This window comes from Dermacentor silvarum, chromosome 5 (assembly GCF_013339745.2).
Source record: "Dermacentor silvarum isolate Dsil-2018 chromosome 5, BIME_Dsil_1.4, whole genome shotgun sequence".
In the NCBI taxonomy this organism is placed as follows: domain Eukaryota; kingdom Metazoa; phylum Arthropoda; class Arachnida; order Ixodida; family Ixodidae; genus Dermacentor; species Dermacentor silvarum.
Window position 1 is genome coordinate 27,979,018 of NC_051158.1, and position 14,201 is coordinate 27,993,218.

Consider the following 14,201-nt stretch of genomic DNA (forward strand, 5'->3'; position numbering starts at 1 on the left):
TTGCGCAACGAATGGCAACACCTGCGGCTCCGCGCGCGATAATGCCAAGCAGCTTAGGTCAGAGGCGCGACGGTAGGCGCCCCAGAGGCACCGGCAACAGTCACCAACGCCGCGCGCGTTCGGTGCGAACGCGGGCAAAACGCCGACGGCGTCGACAACAGTTCTGCGCGTTGCTGGTGCTGCTGCATGTCCAAGTTTATACAGCTGATAAAACTACCTTGAGTCGACCCCATGGCTGCTTCGCATACTACTCAGGGTTCCCCTACGGGAAGATGGTGTAATTTTTTTATTGCGATAGCATTATATACGGCTCATTGAAAGGCATTGAGGGTTGTCATGGAAAACAGTTGCGAAAGAAGGCAAGGCGCGTATCCAGAGGTAAAAAAAAAATAATTCATGGGGTAAGAAAGAGGCGCACAGAGGCGATTTCGTCATCGTCACTTTTTGGGGATATATTTTTCTTTTTTGCGTTTTGGATGCCACGCGGGATAGCGTCATAATGGAGCCCAATATAAGCATGCGGGCCTGTTTCATAGAGATACTGCAACAATGACTTATAAAATGTGTTGTCGATAATCTATATTTCATATTTTCTATTTAATCGATTTGTTCGGTGACGTTTGCCTACCACTGAGTGTTCATTTTCTGCCGGTATGCTCGCCCAACTTCGGTCATTAATTACAACGTATTGTTGGTCGTTATAAACATAGCTGCAAGAAAGGCTAGATTGGTGCCTCAAAAAGACGGAGAAGTTGCAATTGCATCTGGTTCAAGATGTTGAAACTTGCAATGGTCTACAGACTCTTGGAGTTAAGAGATGCCCTGATTGCCTCATGTATGCCTCGCACCTTCTGAATTGGTTGGATGTGTCTACATTAAAGCCATTAAACGTGCCGCCCGGTTTGTGACGGGCGATTACACCTTCACGAGAAGCTCAAGCGAAATTGTCAATGCATTGCGATGGCCCTTACTTTCATCGTGGCGTAAATATCTCAGATTATGTCTCTCTTATAACATATTACACGACAAAACAGGGATCTATAAACACAACTACATAAAGCCACCTAGCTACATTTCATCTCGAAGGGACCATCCTTTGAAAGTACGCGAATATATGTGCCGAACAAACGCTTTTGGAAACTGCATTTTTTGCTAGAACTATACATGAGTGGAATAGCCTCCCGGGGCGGTTTGTTACCTCCCCACTCACAGTCTTTCCTAAACTTTTAAAAGAGCTGTCAGTTTTAAAAGAGTTGACAGTTTTTTTTTCGACCGCTGTTCTTCATATCAAGGGCAATTGTCCTGCCTGTATTCCTACCATATATCGGATGCTGTTAAACCGTTTCATTTGTATTGCATGATGTCATTTATATATTTTTGTGTAGTAAACCACCCTACAGCAATGCCCCTATAAGGGAGCTGTAGGTACATGTATAAATAAATAAAAAAAAGTCGCAACCGTCGCTGGTGTCGATTCCTGTCCAACAATATCGACTCTGGTACTTATACTTGCGGACAGCTTTCTGTTGCCATGAAGGGAAGCTACGGAGGCAAGGCATGCCGAAGCAAGAGCGCTCCTGAAGAAAACGTTACATTCAAAGTGCTTGTTGTACAGTAGAACCCGGATATATCAAACATACATATAACGAATTATTGTGTATACGGAACAGCTGTAAAATTCCCTTGAAAATTTCTCTATGAATTGGATATATCCGGGTTCGACTGAATTAAGCTGGGGAAAAGAATGTTTTTACATGTTTTGTTTTTATCTTTCACGTCAGGGCTAATGCAAAACCATTGCCGATTCAGTATATGTTAAAAAATGGCTGTCACACTCTGGCGGTTTAGTATGTGCACAGTAGCTCCGCCCCCAGTGACTTTCCCTTCATTGCCACAGAAAGTAATCCCTGGGCATACTGTGCGTCTACACGACTTACGGTGTTCGTTCTTCAGACCACCGACTACCGAACATCCTAGGTTTTATAATCTTATCTTGCACTGCGATTTCCTTCCGTGTCAGCACTGTGGAAGGACAGTGATGCTCGCTGCCGAATTGATATTTGCGTACCGCTAGCTGTTATGCCTGCTGCAATTGATGCAGGTATCACCAGCAGCAGTACCCGCTTTTCTATTGTGCCATTGTCCACGGCAGCACTTGGCAGCTTACAATAACTAGCAGTTTCCTCCTCGTAACAGCGGCTGGTATGATAACAGACAGAAAATACTTAGAAATGCGACAACAAAACGCACTCAAACCAGCTTAAGCTGCAATGATGGAATCGATATCATGGTCTCCAAATTTCGGCACGCTGCAGGTAAGCTGAAAATTTCTAGAGGCATTTCAAATGCAGCATTTTGCAGAGGATGCACTATCTACTCGGGATCTATGTCCAAAATTTCATTGCATCAGGCGTGTAACACCAGTGATTTGTAGTGAAATGATTCACTACAAAGGCTTCACAGGCTCAATTTTAATTTTCAAGACTGCACACTTCAAGCAACTGGGCAAAGAATTTATTGTGTAAGAGATAGTTCTGACAATCTTTTTCACATAGGGGAAAAACAGTGCAAGAAAGGTACGATGAAAAAACATCCTTGCTATTTTATTCAGTTCCAGGGAATAGTAGTGAGCAAATGCATGTCATAGAAATGTCCAGTAAATAAACACAGGCAGGTAAATTTACACAGGGCAGTGAACACTCATGTAGGACAAAAGGAACTGTGGCAAAACAGTCTGTTCAACACATCAGGCATGTGTGGTAGTGTCTGAAGAGCGATCCAGAACCTGCCTTGCGGGTGGTACATTGCTTTATCATCAGCATCATTAATGACAGCAGACAGGCAAAAAATGTAAGAGCTTGGTGCCATGCCAGCGCCAGATTTCAAAGGATGTGCTCATAATAATAAGATTTAATGCGTTTAATTCACACCATGTGCTTTTTGTTATGGTACATTGATGCTGTTTTGCATTGTCCATGCTGAGTCACTTGAAAGACCAAGAATATGTGAACAAGGAAAAAGATACCAACAGAAATTCCTTGGAATACCAATACCAAAGTGCCACAACTAAATATACGAGTGGGTGAGTTGTACAGTGGAAATGTTGTAAGAGTTTCAGAAAACAATACGCAACCATCATTGCTGAAGGACGTCACCAATTGCAAGAAACCACCCAAACAATTCGTGGATGAATAGGAAATGCACACCCAGCGGGAATGATGTTAACTACCAGATGAAGTGCACACACACACACACATACACACACACACACACACACACACCAATGCGCGCGCGCACACACACACACACACACACACACACCAATGCGCGCGCGCACACACACACACACACACACACACACCAATGCGCGCGCGCACACACACACACACACACACACACACACACACACACACACACACACACACACACACACACCACACACACACACACACACACACACACACACACACACACCAATGCGCGCGCACACACACACACACACACACACACACACACACACACACACACACACACACACACACACACACACACACACACACACACACACACACACACACACACACACACACACACACACACACACACACCAATGCGCGCGCGCACACACAATTCGGAAACGCAAAGCAGCATCGTTGTACCATTACAAAAGCACAGAATGCCAATGAACGTAAGACAATGACAGAAGCAAGAATCCCCCACATCAACCCAATGCTAGAGTGCAGTGTACCACTACGGTGAAGAACAGCATGTTACCTGGTATACCCACGTCGTACGGTCACAGTCACTGAATAACATGCGACTTCATCAAGTGGCCGTCATCTTCGATAGGGTGGAACGAACAACTCGAACCGGGATGTTAGATGAGCATTCATGTCACGCTGACGTCGCGCTCTTTCTTGGGACTTCATATAGTTGTGTGGCCTCGTCGAGGCAGCGAAGAACGTTTCCTGCAGCACGACGTTTTCGGGAGCAGCAATACGATGAGTGGCGAGAGAAACGCCTACCTCCCTACGGTCTGCACTTGGTGTCATTGCATATTACACTGGTGGGACAGACCTTGATGGACGGCAGATGTCGAGACAAGGGTTGCAGACTGAAACAACAAACAGGCATCTTGTTAATTACCGGTCAGCACACCGTCGCAGTACGAGTCGGAACAATTGGATATACTTACATGCAGTCGACGTACTGCAGCACAGAAATTGCAAGCATCTTCATTCAGCAGGACACCAATAGCAATGAGGCAGGAACAGAAGTGACACGATGAGCCGTGGGACGACTGGTGCTGAACATCATCTGTGCGAGAGAGGGCCGGGTGCAGGAAAATCCGTCGCGTGCGTCTGGCACCAGAGGATGTGGACTGAAATGACAAACAGGCTTATTCATAACCTGTGAGGACACCATCACAGCATGGGCTGGAAGAACTTTATATACTTACGTGCAGTGAACGTTCTGCAGGGCGGGTATTGCAGGCATATTCATCCACCAGGACACCAATAGCAGTGAGGCAGGAACAGAAGTGACACGATGAGCCGTGGGACGACAGGTGCTGAACATCATCTGTGCGAGAGAGGGCCGGGTGCAGGAAAATCCGTCGCGTGCGTCTGGCACCAAAGGATGTGGACTGAAATGACAAACAGGCTTATTCATAACCTGTGAGGACACCATCACAGCATGGGCTGGAAGAACTTTATATACTTACGTGCGGTGAACGTTCTGCAGGGCGGGTATTGCAGGCATATTCATCCACCAGGACACCAATAGCAGTGAGGCAGGAACAGAAGTGACACGATGAGCCGTGGGACGACAGGTGCTGAACATCATCTGTGCGAGAGAGGGCCGGGTGCAGGAAAATCCGTCGCGTGCGTCTGGCACCAAAGGATGTGGTCTGAAATGACAAACAGGCTTATTCATAACCTGTGAGGACACCATCACAGCATGGGCTGGAAGAACTTTATATACTTACGTGCGGTGAACGTTCTGCAGGGCGGGTATTGCAGGCATATTCATCCACCAGGACACCAATAGCAGTGAGGCAGGACCATGGGACGACAGGTGCTGAACATCATCTGTGCGAGAGAGGGCCGGGTGCAGGAAAATCCGTCGCGTGCGTCTGGCACCAAAGGATGTGGACTGAAATGACAAACAGGCTTATTCATAACCTGTGAAAACACCATCACAGCATGGGCTGGAAGAACTTTATATACTTACGTGCAGTGAACGTTCTGCAGGGCAGGTATTGCAGGCATATTCATCCACCAGGACACCAATAGCAGTGAGGCAGGAACAGAAGTGACACGATGAGCCGTGGGACGACAGGTGCTGAACATCATCTGTGCGAGAGAGGGCCGGGTGCAGGAAAATCCGTCGCGTGCGTCTGGCACCAAAGGATGTGGACTGAAATGACAAACAGGCTTATTCATAACCTGTGAGGACACCATCACAGCATGGGCTGGAAGAACTTTATATACTTACGTGCAGTGAACGTTCTGCAGGGCGGGTATTGCAGGCATATTAATCCACCAGGACACCAATAGCAGTGAGGCAGGAACAGAAGTGACACGATGATCCGTGGGACGACAGGTGCTGAACATCATCTGTGCGAGAGAGGGCCGGGTGCAGGAAAATCCGTCGCGTGCGTCTGGCACCAAAGGATGTGGACTGAAATGACAAACAGGCTTATTCATAACCTGTGAGGACACCATCACAGCATGGGCTGGAAGAACTTTATATACTTACGTGCAGTGAACGTTCTGCAGGGCGGGTATTGCAGGCATATTCATCCACCAGGACACCAATAGCAGTGAGGCAGGAACAGAAGTGACACGATGAGCCGTGGGACGACAGGTGCTGAACATCATCTGTGCGAGAGAGGGCCGGGTGCAGAAAAATCCGTCGCGTGCGTCTGGCACCAAAGGATGTGGACTGAAATGACAAACAGGCTTATTCATAACCTGTGAGGACACCATCACAGCACGGGCTGGAAGAACTTTATATACTTACGTGCAGTGAACGTTCTGCAGGGCGGGTATTGCAGGCATATTCATCCACCAGGACACCAATAGCAGTGAGGCAGGAACAGAAGTGACACGATGAGCCGTGGGACGACAGGTGCTGAACATCATCTTTGCGAGAGAGGGCCGGGTGCAGGAAAATCCGTCGCGTGCGTCTGGGACCAAAGGATGTGGACTGAAATGACAAACAGGCTTATTCATAACCTGTGAGGACACCATCACAGCATGGGCTGGAAGAACTTTATATACTTACGTGCGGTGAACGTTCTGCAGGGCGGGTATTGCAGGCATATTCATCCACCAGGACACCAATAGCAGTGAGGCAGGAACAGAAGTGACACGATGAGCCGTGGGACGACAGGTGCTGAACATCATCTGTGCGAGAGAGGGCCGGGTGCAGGAAAATCCGTCGCGTGCGTCTGGCACCAAAGGATGTGGACTGAAATGACAAACAGGCTTATTCATAACCTGTGAGGACACCATCACAGCATGCGCTGGAAGAACTTTATATACTTACGTGCAGTGAACGTTCTGCAGGGCGGGTATTGCAGGCATATTCATCCACCAGGACACCAATAGCAGTGAGGCAGGAACAGAAGTGACACGATGATCCGTGGGACGACAGGTGCTGAACATCATCTGTGCGAGAGAGGGCCGGGTGCAGGAAAATCCGTCGCGTGCGTCTGGCACCAAAGGATGTGGACTGAAATGACAAACAGGCTTATTCATAACCTGTGAGGACACCATCACAGCATGGGCTGGAAGAACTTATATACTTACGTGCAGTGAACGTTCTGCAGGGCGGGTATTGCAGGCATATTCATCCACCAGGACACCAATAGCAGTGAGGCAGGAACAGAAGTGACACGATGAGCCGTGGGACGACAGGTGCTGAACATCATCTGTGCGAGAGAGGGCCGGGTGCAGGAAAATCTGTCGCGTGCGTCTGGCACCAAAGGATGTGGACTAAAATGACAAACAGGCTTATTCATAACCTGTGAGGACACCATCACAGCATGGGCTGGAAGAACTTTATATACTTACGTGCAGTGAACGTTCTGCAGGGCGGGTATTGCAGGCATATTCATCCACCAGGACACCAATAGCAGTGAGGCAGGAACAGAAGTGACACGATGAGCCGTGGGACGACAGGTGCTGAACATCATCTGTGCGAGAGAGGGCCGGGTGCAGGAAAATCCGTCGCGTGCGTCTGGGACCAAAGGATGTGGACTGAAATGACAAACAGGCTTATTCATAACCTGTGAGGACACCATCACAGCATGGGCTGGAAGAACTTTATATACTTACGTGCAGTGAACGTTCTGCAGGGCGGGTATTGCAGGCATATTCATCCACCAGGACACCAATAGCAGTGAGGCAGGAACAGAAGTGACACGATGAGCCGTGGGACGACAGGTGCTGAACATCATCTGTGCGAGAGAGGGCCGGGTGCAGGAAAATCCGTCGCGTGCGTCTGGCACCAAAGGATGTGGACTGAAATGACAAACAGGCTTATTCATAACCTGTGAGGACACCATCACAGCATGGGCTGGAAGAACTTTATATACTTACGTGCAGTGAACGTTCTGCAGGGCGGGTATTGCAGGCATATTCATCCACCAGGACATCAATAGCAGTGAGGCAGGAACAGAAGTGACACGATGAGCCGTGGGACGACAGGTGCTGAACATCATCTGTGCGAGAGAGGGCCGGGTGCAGGAAAATCCGTCGCGTGCGTCTGGCACCAAAGGATGTGGACTGAAATGACAAACAGGCTTATTCATAACCTGTGAGGACACCATCACAGCATGGGCTGGAAGAACTTTATATACTTACGTGCAGTGAACGTTCTGCAGGGTGGCTATTGCAGGCATCTTCATTCACCAGGACACCAGAAGTGAAGTCCCGATCAGCTACTGGACGACAGGCGGGTGCAGGAACATGTGCCAGGGGCCAAGGCACAGGTTGCAGATCTGAAACCTAAAAAAAAGGGGGGGGGGCACTTGTTAAATGACGAAACTAACCAGAAAGCACGTACTCACCAAGCGTCATTGCGCTGGAGTGGGCGATGGGACTAGTCCACGATGGTTGGCTTGTCAAGCGACGAAAGCACGGCGTGACACCGCATTAGGGACGAGAACATAAGGAAAAAAAATGCGGCCACCCACCACTGTCTTCGCTGCAGCGCGCCGCGCTGCAGACCGTAGGCAACGTCCGTTCTTCTTCTGTTTTGCTGGAAGAAACCTGACACTAATTAATTCCGGGTGCAATTTACTTCCACATTTCGCGCGCACCGACACGCGAAATTATGACCGGGAAGCAATAGCACTCGGAATGGGCCGATGTCCGTGTCGCAAACGAGAGAGGACCCCTGCCAGCTGGAGCCTGCACAGCGCGAGCTACCCTTCCTAGTGTTAGCTATAAGCCTAAAGCTACAATCGCCCCGCCCAGTCCTCTCCGCTTGCGTCACGACGACGACCCAATGTGGCAGCGGCCCTTGTCTTGCCAATCAGTCTAAAACAATTAACATTGCCAATTAGTTGATTTAATAGCCGCGCCACCCTCGCAAGCTAGAATCGCACCTGGTGAATATAACTGCCGAAGATCAAACGTAGCGACGACGGTTGCTCCGTTGTCCCTCAGAGAAGTGTCACGGTCACGTGGTTGCGTTGTTCCCCGGAGTAGTGACACGGTCACTTGGTTGGGTTGTTCCCGGGAGTAGTGACACGGTCACTTGGTTGCGTTGTTCCCCGGAGTAGTGACACGGCCACGTGGTTGCACGGGATTAACCTACGGTTAGGAAGACGGGGAAAAAAAATGAATGCCAACGGCAAGAGAGACGTGAAACGTACCGTATTTGCACGTAAATACCGCGAGGGGGGGGGGGTTGTCTCGGACAATATGAACTACCGCCGCAGAATAAAGTAAAAGGACGGGCTCTGGCACTGTCGGCGAGAACGGCGTCGTCCATTCTGACACCCGCTAAGATTATCGGACAAACAGCGGCTCAGTAATGCCCGCGACACATTCGAACGCAAGGTCTTTCACGGATTGCGCGGCGATCCACCGTGCGACATTGAAGACCTGCACAACCGCGTCTATCGTCTTGCTCAGAGTTGCGATAATTACGCCGTTACCACATTGATGCGGCACCAACAGCGTTCTTTATCAGGAGAAGACTGCGCAAAATACACGGGCAGTTAATAGCTTGACGGTGAGCAGACGAAATGAAAGTGAAAAAAGCGAACGTTATATTCGTGTGACGAACCCAAATATAAGGTTACGCGTGTTCCGTGGCCACAAATGTCGAGGCAAAAAAAAAAAAAGAAAATGCGTTATATGCGTGCAAATAAGGTAATTACGCAGCAGCATCTAAACTAGGAAATGGCCATCGTGTAGACAGAACAGTAAGAAATGGATACAGCCGCGTCACCCTAAGCTATATACGTATAGGGACCCACCTTGTAGGTTAGCTGGGAGGCACGTGGCGACGACAGTTTCCTCGTTGTCCTCCGGTTGCTTGGCGCGACGCAAAGCTTCGAGCACGCCTCACAGCTTAAAACCCGGCGGTGAAAGGAGTCGGTGAAGTGGTATACTATGGCGTCTTAAGTCGTCAATCGCTGGTTCAGCTGACACTGGCGACGTATAGCAGGTATAGCGTCACATTCAGTATGACGGGTGGGCCTCCCGGCGGCCGCTTCTTATATGTATATTTCACTGACAATTATCAGCTGTTCGCGCATGCGCTACTGCGCCCAGGCGTCTTTCCTCCGTGCGCAGTACACGTTATCGCCGAGATGAACTCGGCGCAATGGCGATGGTGCAATAAAATATACGAAGAATCGAAAGAAAATTATCGTTGCCAAAAAAAAAAATCACGCCTTCCGTAAGCCCATAGAAAAGAAATTCAGCAAGAGGGGACACTCGGCAAAAACTGGCAACAGGAAACACGTCACCATACGTCACGCTATAGTATTGATGCCGAACGTTAGCTGCCGCGAGCATCGAAAAAAAAAAAAAAAGAAAGTGAAATTAAGTTAACAGACATTGATTTTTTTTTTAATTCTTAGGCGCGAAAACTAAAACGTTTTCCGTATAAATGAACTTAAACTTTGCGACCTATTTTTCTTACCTTACCTAGCGACAGGCCAATGACGCACCAGATGCATGCGTCATCCGCCAGACACTTCCCCGAGGCTAGCGAGGGCGGCTGCGCGAGCGTTGGAGCGCTCGCCCGCGGCGACCCGTCTGTCTCTCTTCTTTAAATGTCGCCTGGTTTCTTGGGCTCCCGGCGTATTCTTGTGTTCCTTCTGCACTGGGACAAGACAACACTGCACTATTGGACTACGGCAAGGTGAGAAATTTTGTTTCACAGTCTACGACGCAATTAGGCTTACGGCTCGGGACCGAGGCTTAAGACGCAGTTAGCGAAAAACAGCTCGGCCGTGCTGGGACATGTTTCCGGCGCTTCCTAGGGGATTATTGTAACTTATTCCGGTTCGGTTGAGGCACACTGGCCGCACAGGGCGCTGTGACGCAGTTAGCGAGAACCAACTCGGCCGTGGTGCGTAGCCTAGAGCATCTTGCTAGAAGTGTGTACCGCTTTTTCTGACACCAGACATTACTGAACAGTAATTTCGTTACTTTTTGGGGTACTAGCTTTTAAGGCACGCTGGCCGCACAGCGCGCTGTGGCGCAGTTAGCGATAAGGAGCTCGGCCGTGCACATGGTGACAAAGTTACTTTGGCGTGTAATGAATCTTAGAGGGACAAGTTTGTGAAGTTTTTTGTGGCCCCGCAACAACATATACCTTCTTTCGGTACTCACGCCTGTCGAAAACGCGATGGGCGATTGCCAAGAGTGATTACATGGGAGTGTGTTGCTGGCGCCGGCAGAATTAACGCGCGAAAGATAACGCCGAGGAACATATGAGAAACTTGTAATTCGAAAATTCCGTCTTCTAAAGGACTGCAAACAGACTTTGCACCCACGAATTTGTCTTGAGTGCGAGTAGGAGGCATTCTGCGAACGACGCCAGGAGCAAACCACACGAATGGAGCGAACAGCGGCGCGCGCTGCGAAGCTTTTCGCGAGAGTTCGTTTCACTTGCATTGCCGCCGCGCATTTTCCACCGCTGCGAATATCGTCCTATGCGCAGGCTTTCCCGCGAGCGTTTCCGCTTGCATGTGGTTCACATCAAACTTTTTTTTTTTTTTTTTTTTTTCGAACCTGAAAGGGCAAGCCCGCGGATATACTCAAAGTGCCTCGAGCGGCCACTCTCGCAGCAGTTTTTCGTGTATTCGCGGGCTTCTTTAGCCCTCGGATAGGGTGGCTAGAATTGGGAGGTGTGAAAAGCGCGGCGCGTTTCCCTTGCCAGACAGGGTCCCTCGGTGCGCCGCTGCCGCTAGGGACGCTGCTGCAGGGGGCGCGGGGCCGTGCCGCTACCACCGTCGCAGATTCCCTGCGGCAGCATCACGGGGTTGCTGCTGCGTCTTTTTTTTTTTTTTTTATCGGTTACATGATTTTTATTTTACGTGGGTCATGCATTTGTGAGCTGTAGTAAAGATGCACTCTAAAACGAAGAAAACTGAATGCTGGTGCTTCGTTCCTGAGTGCAATTCTGGGTACCGGTCGTCCGCCGAAAAGTATCATTGTTCCCGGCACCGGCGTGCAAAGACGTGTTTCAAAGTGGGCTCGCGCAATACCGAGATCTGACAGGCAACTCCAAGAGAATAAAGTAAACTTCTCTTGTAAGGGTCTGCAAAGTTCAAATAAACTTGTTCCTGCATGCATGTGTTTTACAGCGAAGCTATTAAGGACTAGTTCCCCCAGAATCGTGTCCGCGTGTAAAATAAAAAAAAAGAAAACTAGTATCATCAGCATTTCGGCTCCATGTGCGTGGCGGTTTCCCCCCAGTTGTGCCTTAATACAGGTGTCAATTACTCAACTATTATTGAGTAACGGATACAAGTAATACTTGTATTCCATTACTCCATTGCATTACATCCATTACTCAAGTAATACTTGAGTAATGGATTACCAACTTGTACAAGACGTGTACGATTACTCCAAAGAAGACGATGCTCTTAATTTCGCAAGCTAGGCGACACCAACAACTACCATCTTGCCAGCCTCTACAGTTATTGTAAATATCCTGTAAATATATTGCTTACGTCTTTTTCCCCGTAACAATTAAGATAATCAATTAAGATAATATATAAATGCACTATAGCAATATTTACTACAGCAGACCCACCATAGTCACAGCTTCGCAGGCTTCCATCTTCACAATAGTGGAAGGGCTCTGGATTTCTTTTAATTCAATTTTCCTGTGTGCAGAGAAAATGTACACACAATTTTAAGACCAGTGGCATGTAACGGGTCTAAATGCATGTTTCTGCAAAGGAGCAGGCAACCATTTAACAATGGGACTAAACATTAAAAACATGGTTTGAATTAGTTGCAGCGATTCATAATTGTAATGGGGAAAACGGCATGACACTGAAGTACATTGGAATTAAAATTAATGCTAAGTTGCTATCTGGAAAAGTTCTGAATAGAGTCTGGAATAAAGCTTTTCCTGACATAAAGTTTGGTTAATTTCTCTATAGCTGTAACTATAATGCCTAAGCTAATATATCCTTTCACTTGCAGTTTTGATGTTTGTTTTTTTTTTTTCAGCGGAACATGTTTCCGCAAAGAAAAAAAAAAGGTGCTGCATTCAACCCTTGGCTAAATGTTTACATTGCGGAATGTAAAGAAAGATCCGTGTCCTGACATTTCTGCGCCTGAAAGGAGGAGCCTAACACGATCTGAATGAATGTGTAGCTCTCTGATACACTTTCGCTTCTAAATCAGGTGCTTTGTGCCGTGTCGAACCTCGTCATCAAATCCAGTTTCTCGTTGGTGCGCGCCACGTCTCACTCCGTCCCCTCTCGACGCGCATGCTTTCACGGGCATCCGAGAAGAACAAGCTGCACGATTAGAGTGTGCCATATGTTAGTGCAGAAGCTCAGAAAAAAAAAAACACTTAATACTCAGAACTGGTGTGCACAAAGTAGCACGAGCGAGATTCCTCGGGCGCGAGCAGCGCTACGCAATACGCCGTCTGCTCCACTCTACTGCCGTCCTGGCTTCAACAACAATAATAGTCCCGTCCTGGCTTAAAACAACAAAGAGCTTCCCCTAGAATTATCGTAAATATTTTCTTTGGCAATTTTGTGCTTGAAAGTACTATATGTTCCTAGTCCTAATTTCGTCTGCATCCCTGGTTTCCATAGACCCGCGTACAGTGCCTCCCGCGCCCCCGCGTACAGCGCCCCTTGCGGCACCGGCGCGCTTTGGGGACCGGTTTCCGCGGCCGCTTTTCACACCTTCTTTCTAACCACCAACTGTACTGATAAGTGTACTTCCTCTCTGAGGCTGTGATGCGTCGATGAGCGCCGCCTCAAGACCGTGTCCGACTCGACCGTATTCTAAATTTCTAGTTGTTCTTTTTTCTTTTTCTTTTTTTATAGTTAGTACACTGTAGCTAGGTTACACTTCTAGTCTTTTATCCAATGCCTGCTTACGCATCGCTTAGAGCATAGAGTTTCACACTATATTATAGTGAGAAACTCTTGGTACAGTGGCTAGAATTCTATTCTAGCCACTGTACTCTTGGCTTAGAGCTAGAGTGTACTAGAATATGGTACACTCTACTAAGAGCTTGGGCTCTATTCTGGACACGCATGGCGGCTGCACGGCCGCCATTACCCGCCATCTTGGCTGTCTCATTGGCTGTCCGGAGGTCACGTGTTTTGAAATTTGTGCCGGGAAACGGAAGTTTTGCTAAATGCAATTTTGCGTTTTCGTAAGAATGATGAAACGTGACGTGGAGCTGCAAACTTTATCGACTAATACTTTTTTGTGGTCCTTGGCACCTCTATTGCGACTTTAGCGCTTAAAAAGAAAGTGGACGGTAGCGTGCAGAAGCTCGTGCAATGCATCTGCAATTTCGCGAATATGTGGTGGCGTTCGAAGATAGCCGGCATGACAGCTTGTTCATTGGCTGAAGGAATGTCCTGTGAAGAGCGTCACAGGAAGGGCTGTTTCGTAACGTCAATTCGACGTCGCGTGACGTTGCGCTCGACCACCATTGCAGAGATTTTCCGCCATAATTTGTGG

General features: G+C 48.4%; 1 long non-coding RNA gene across 1 annotated transcript; it reads right to left on the minus strand.

Annotated features, from left to right (window-relative positions):
- Positions 1-4,465: 4,465 nt before the first annotated feature.
- LOC125945319 (uncharacterized) lies at positions 4,466-8,733 on the minus strand. Its single transcript, XR_007466812.1, has 3 exons — positions 7,872-8,733; positions 5,233-5,418; positions 4,466-4,645 (listed from the first exon to the last, which is right to left on the minus strand). It is a non-coding gene; the product is annotated as an uncharacterized LOC125945319 (long non-coding RNA).
- Positions 8,734-14,201: the final 5,468 nt, after the last annotated feature.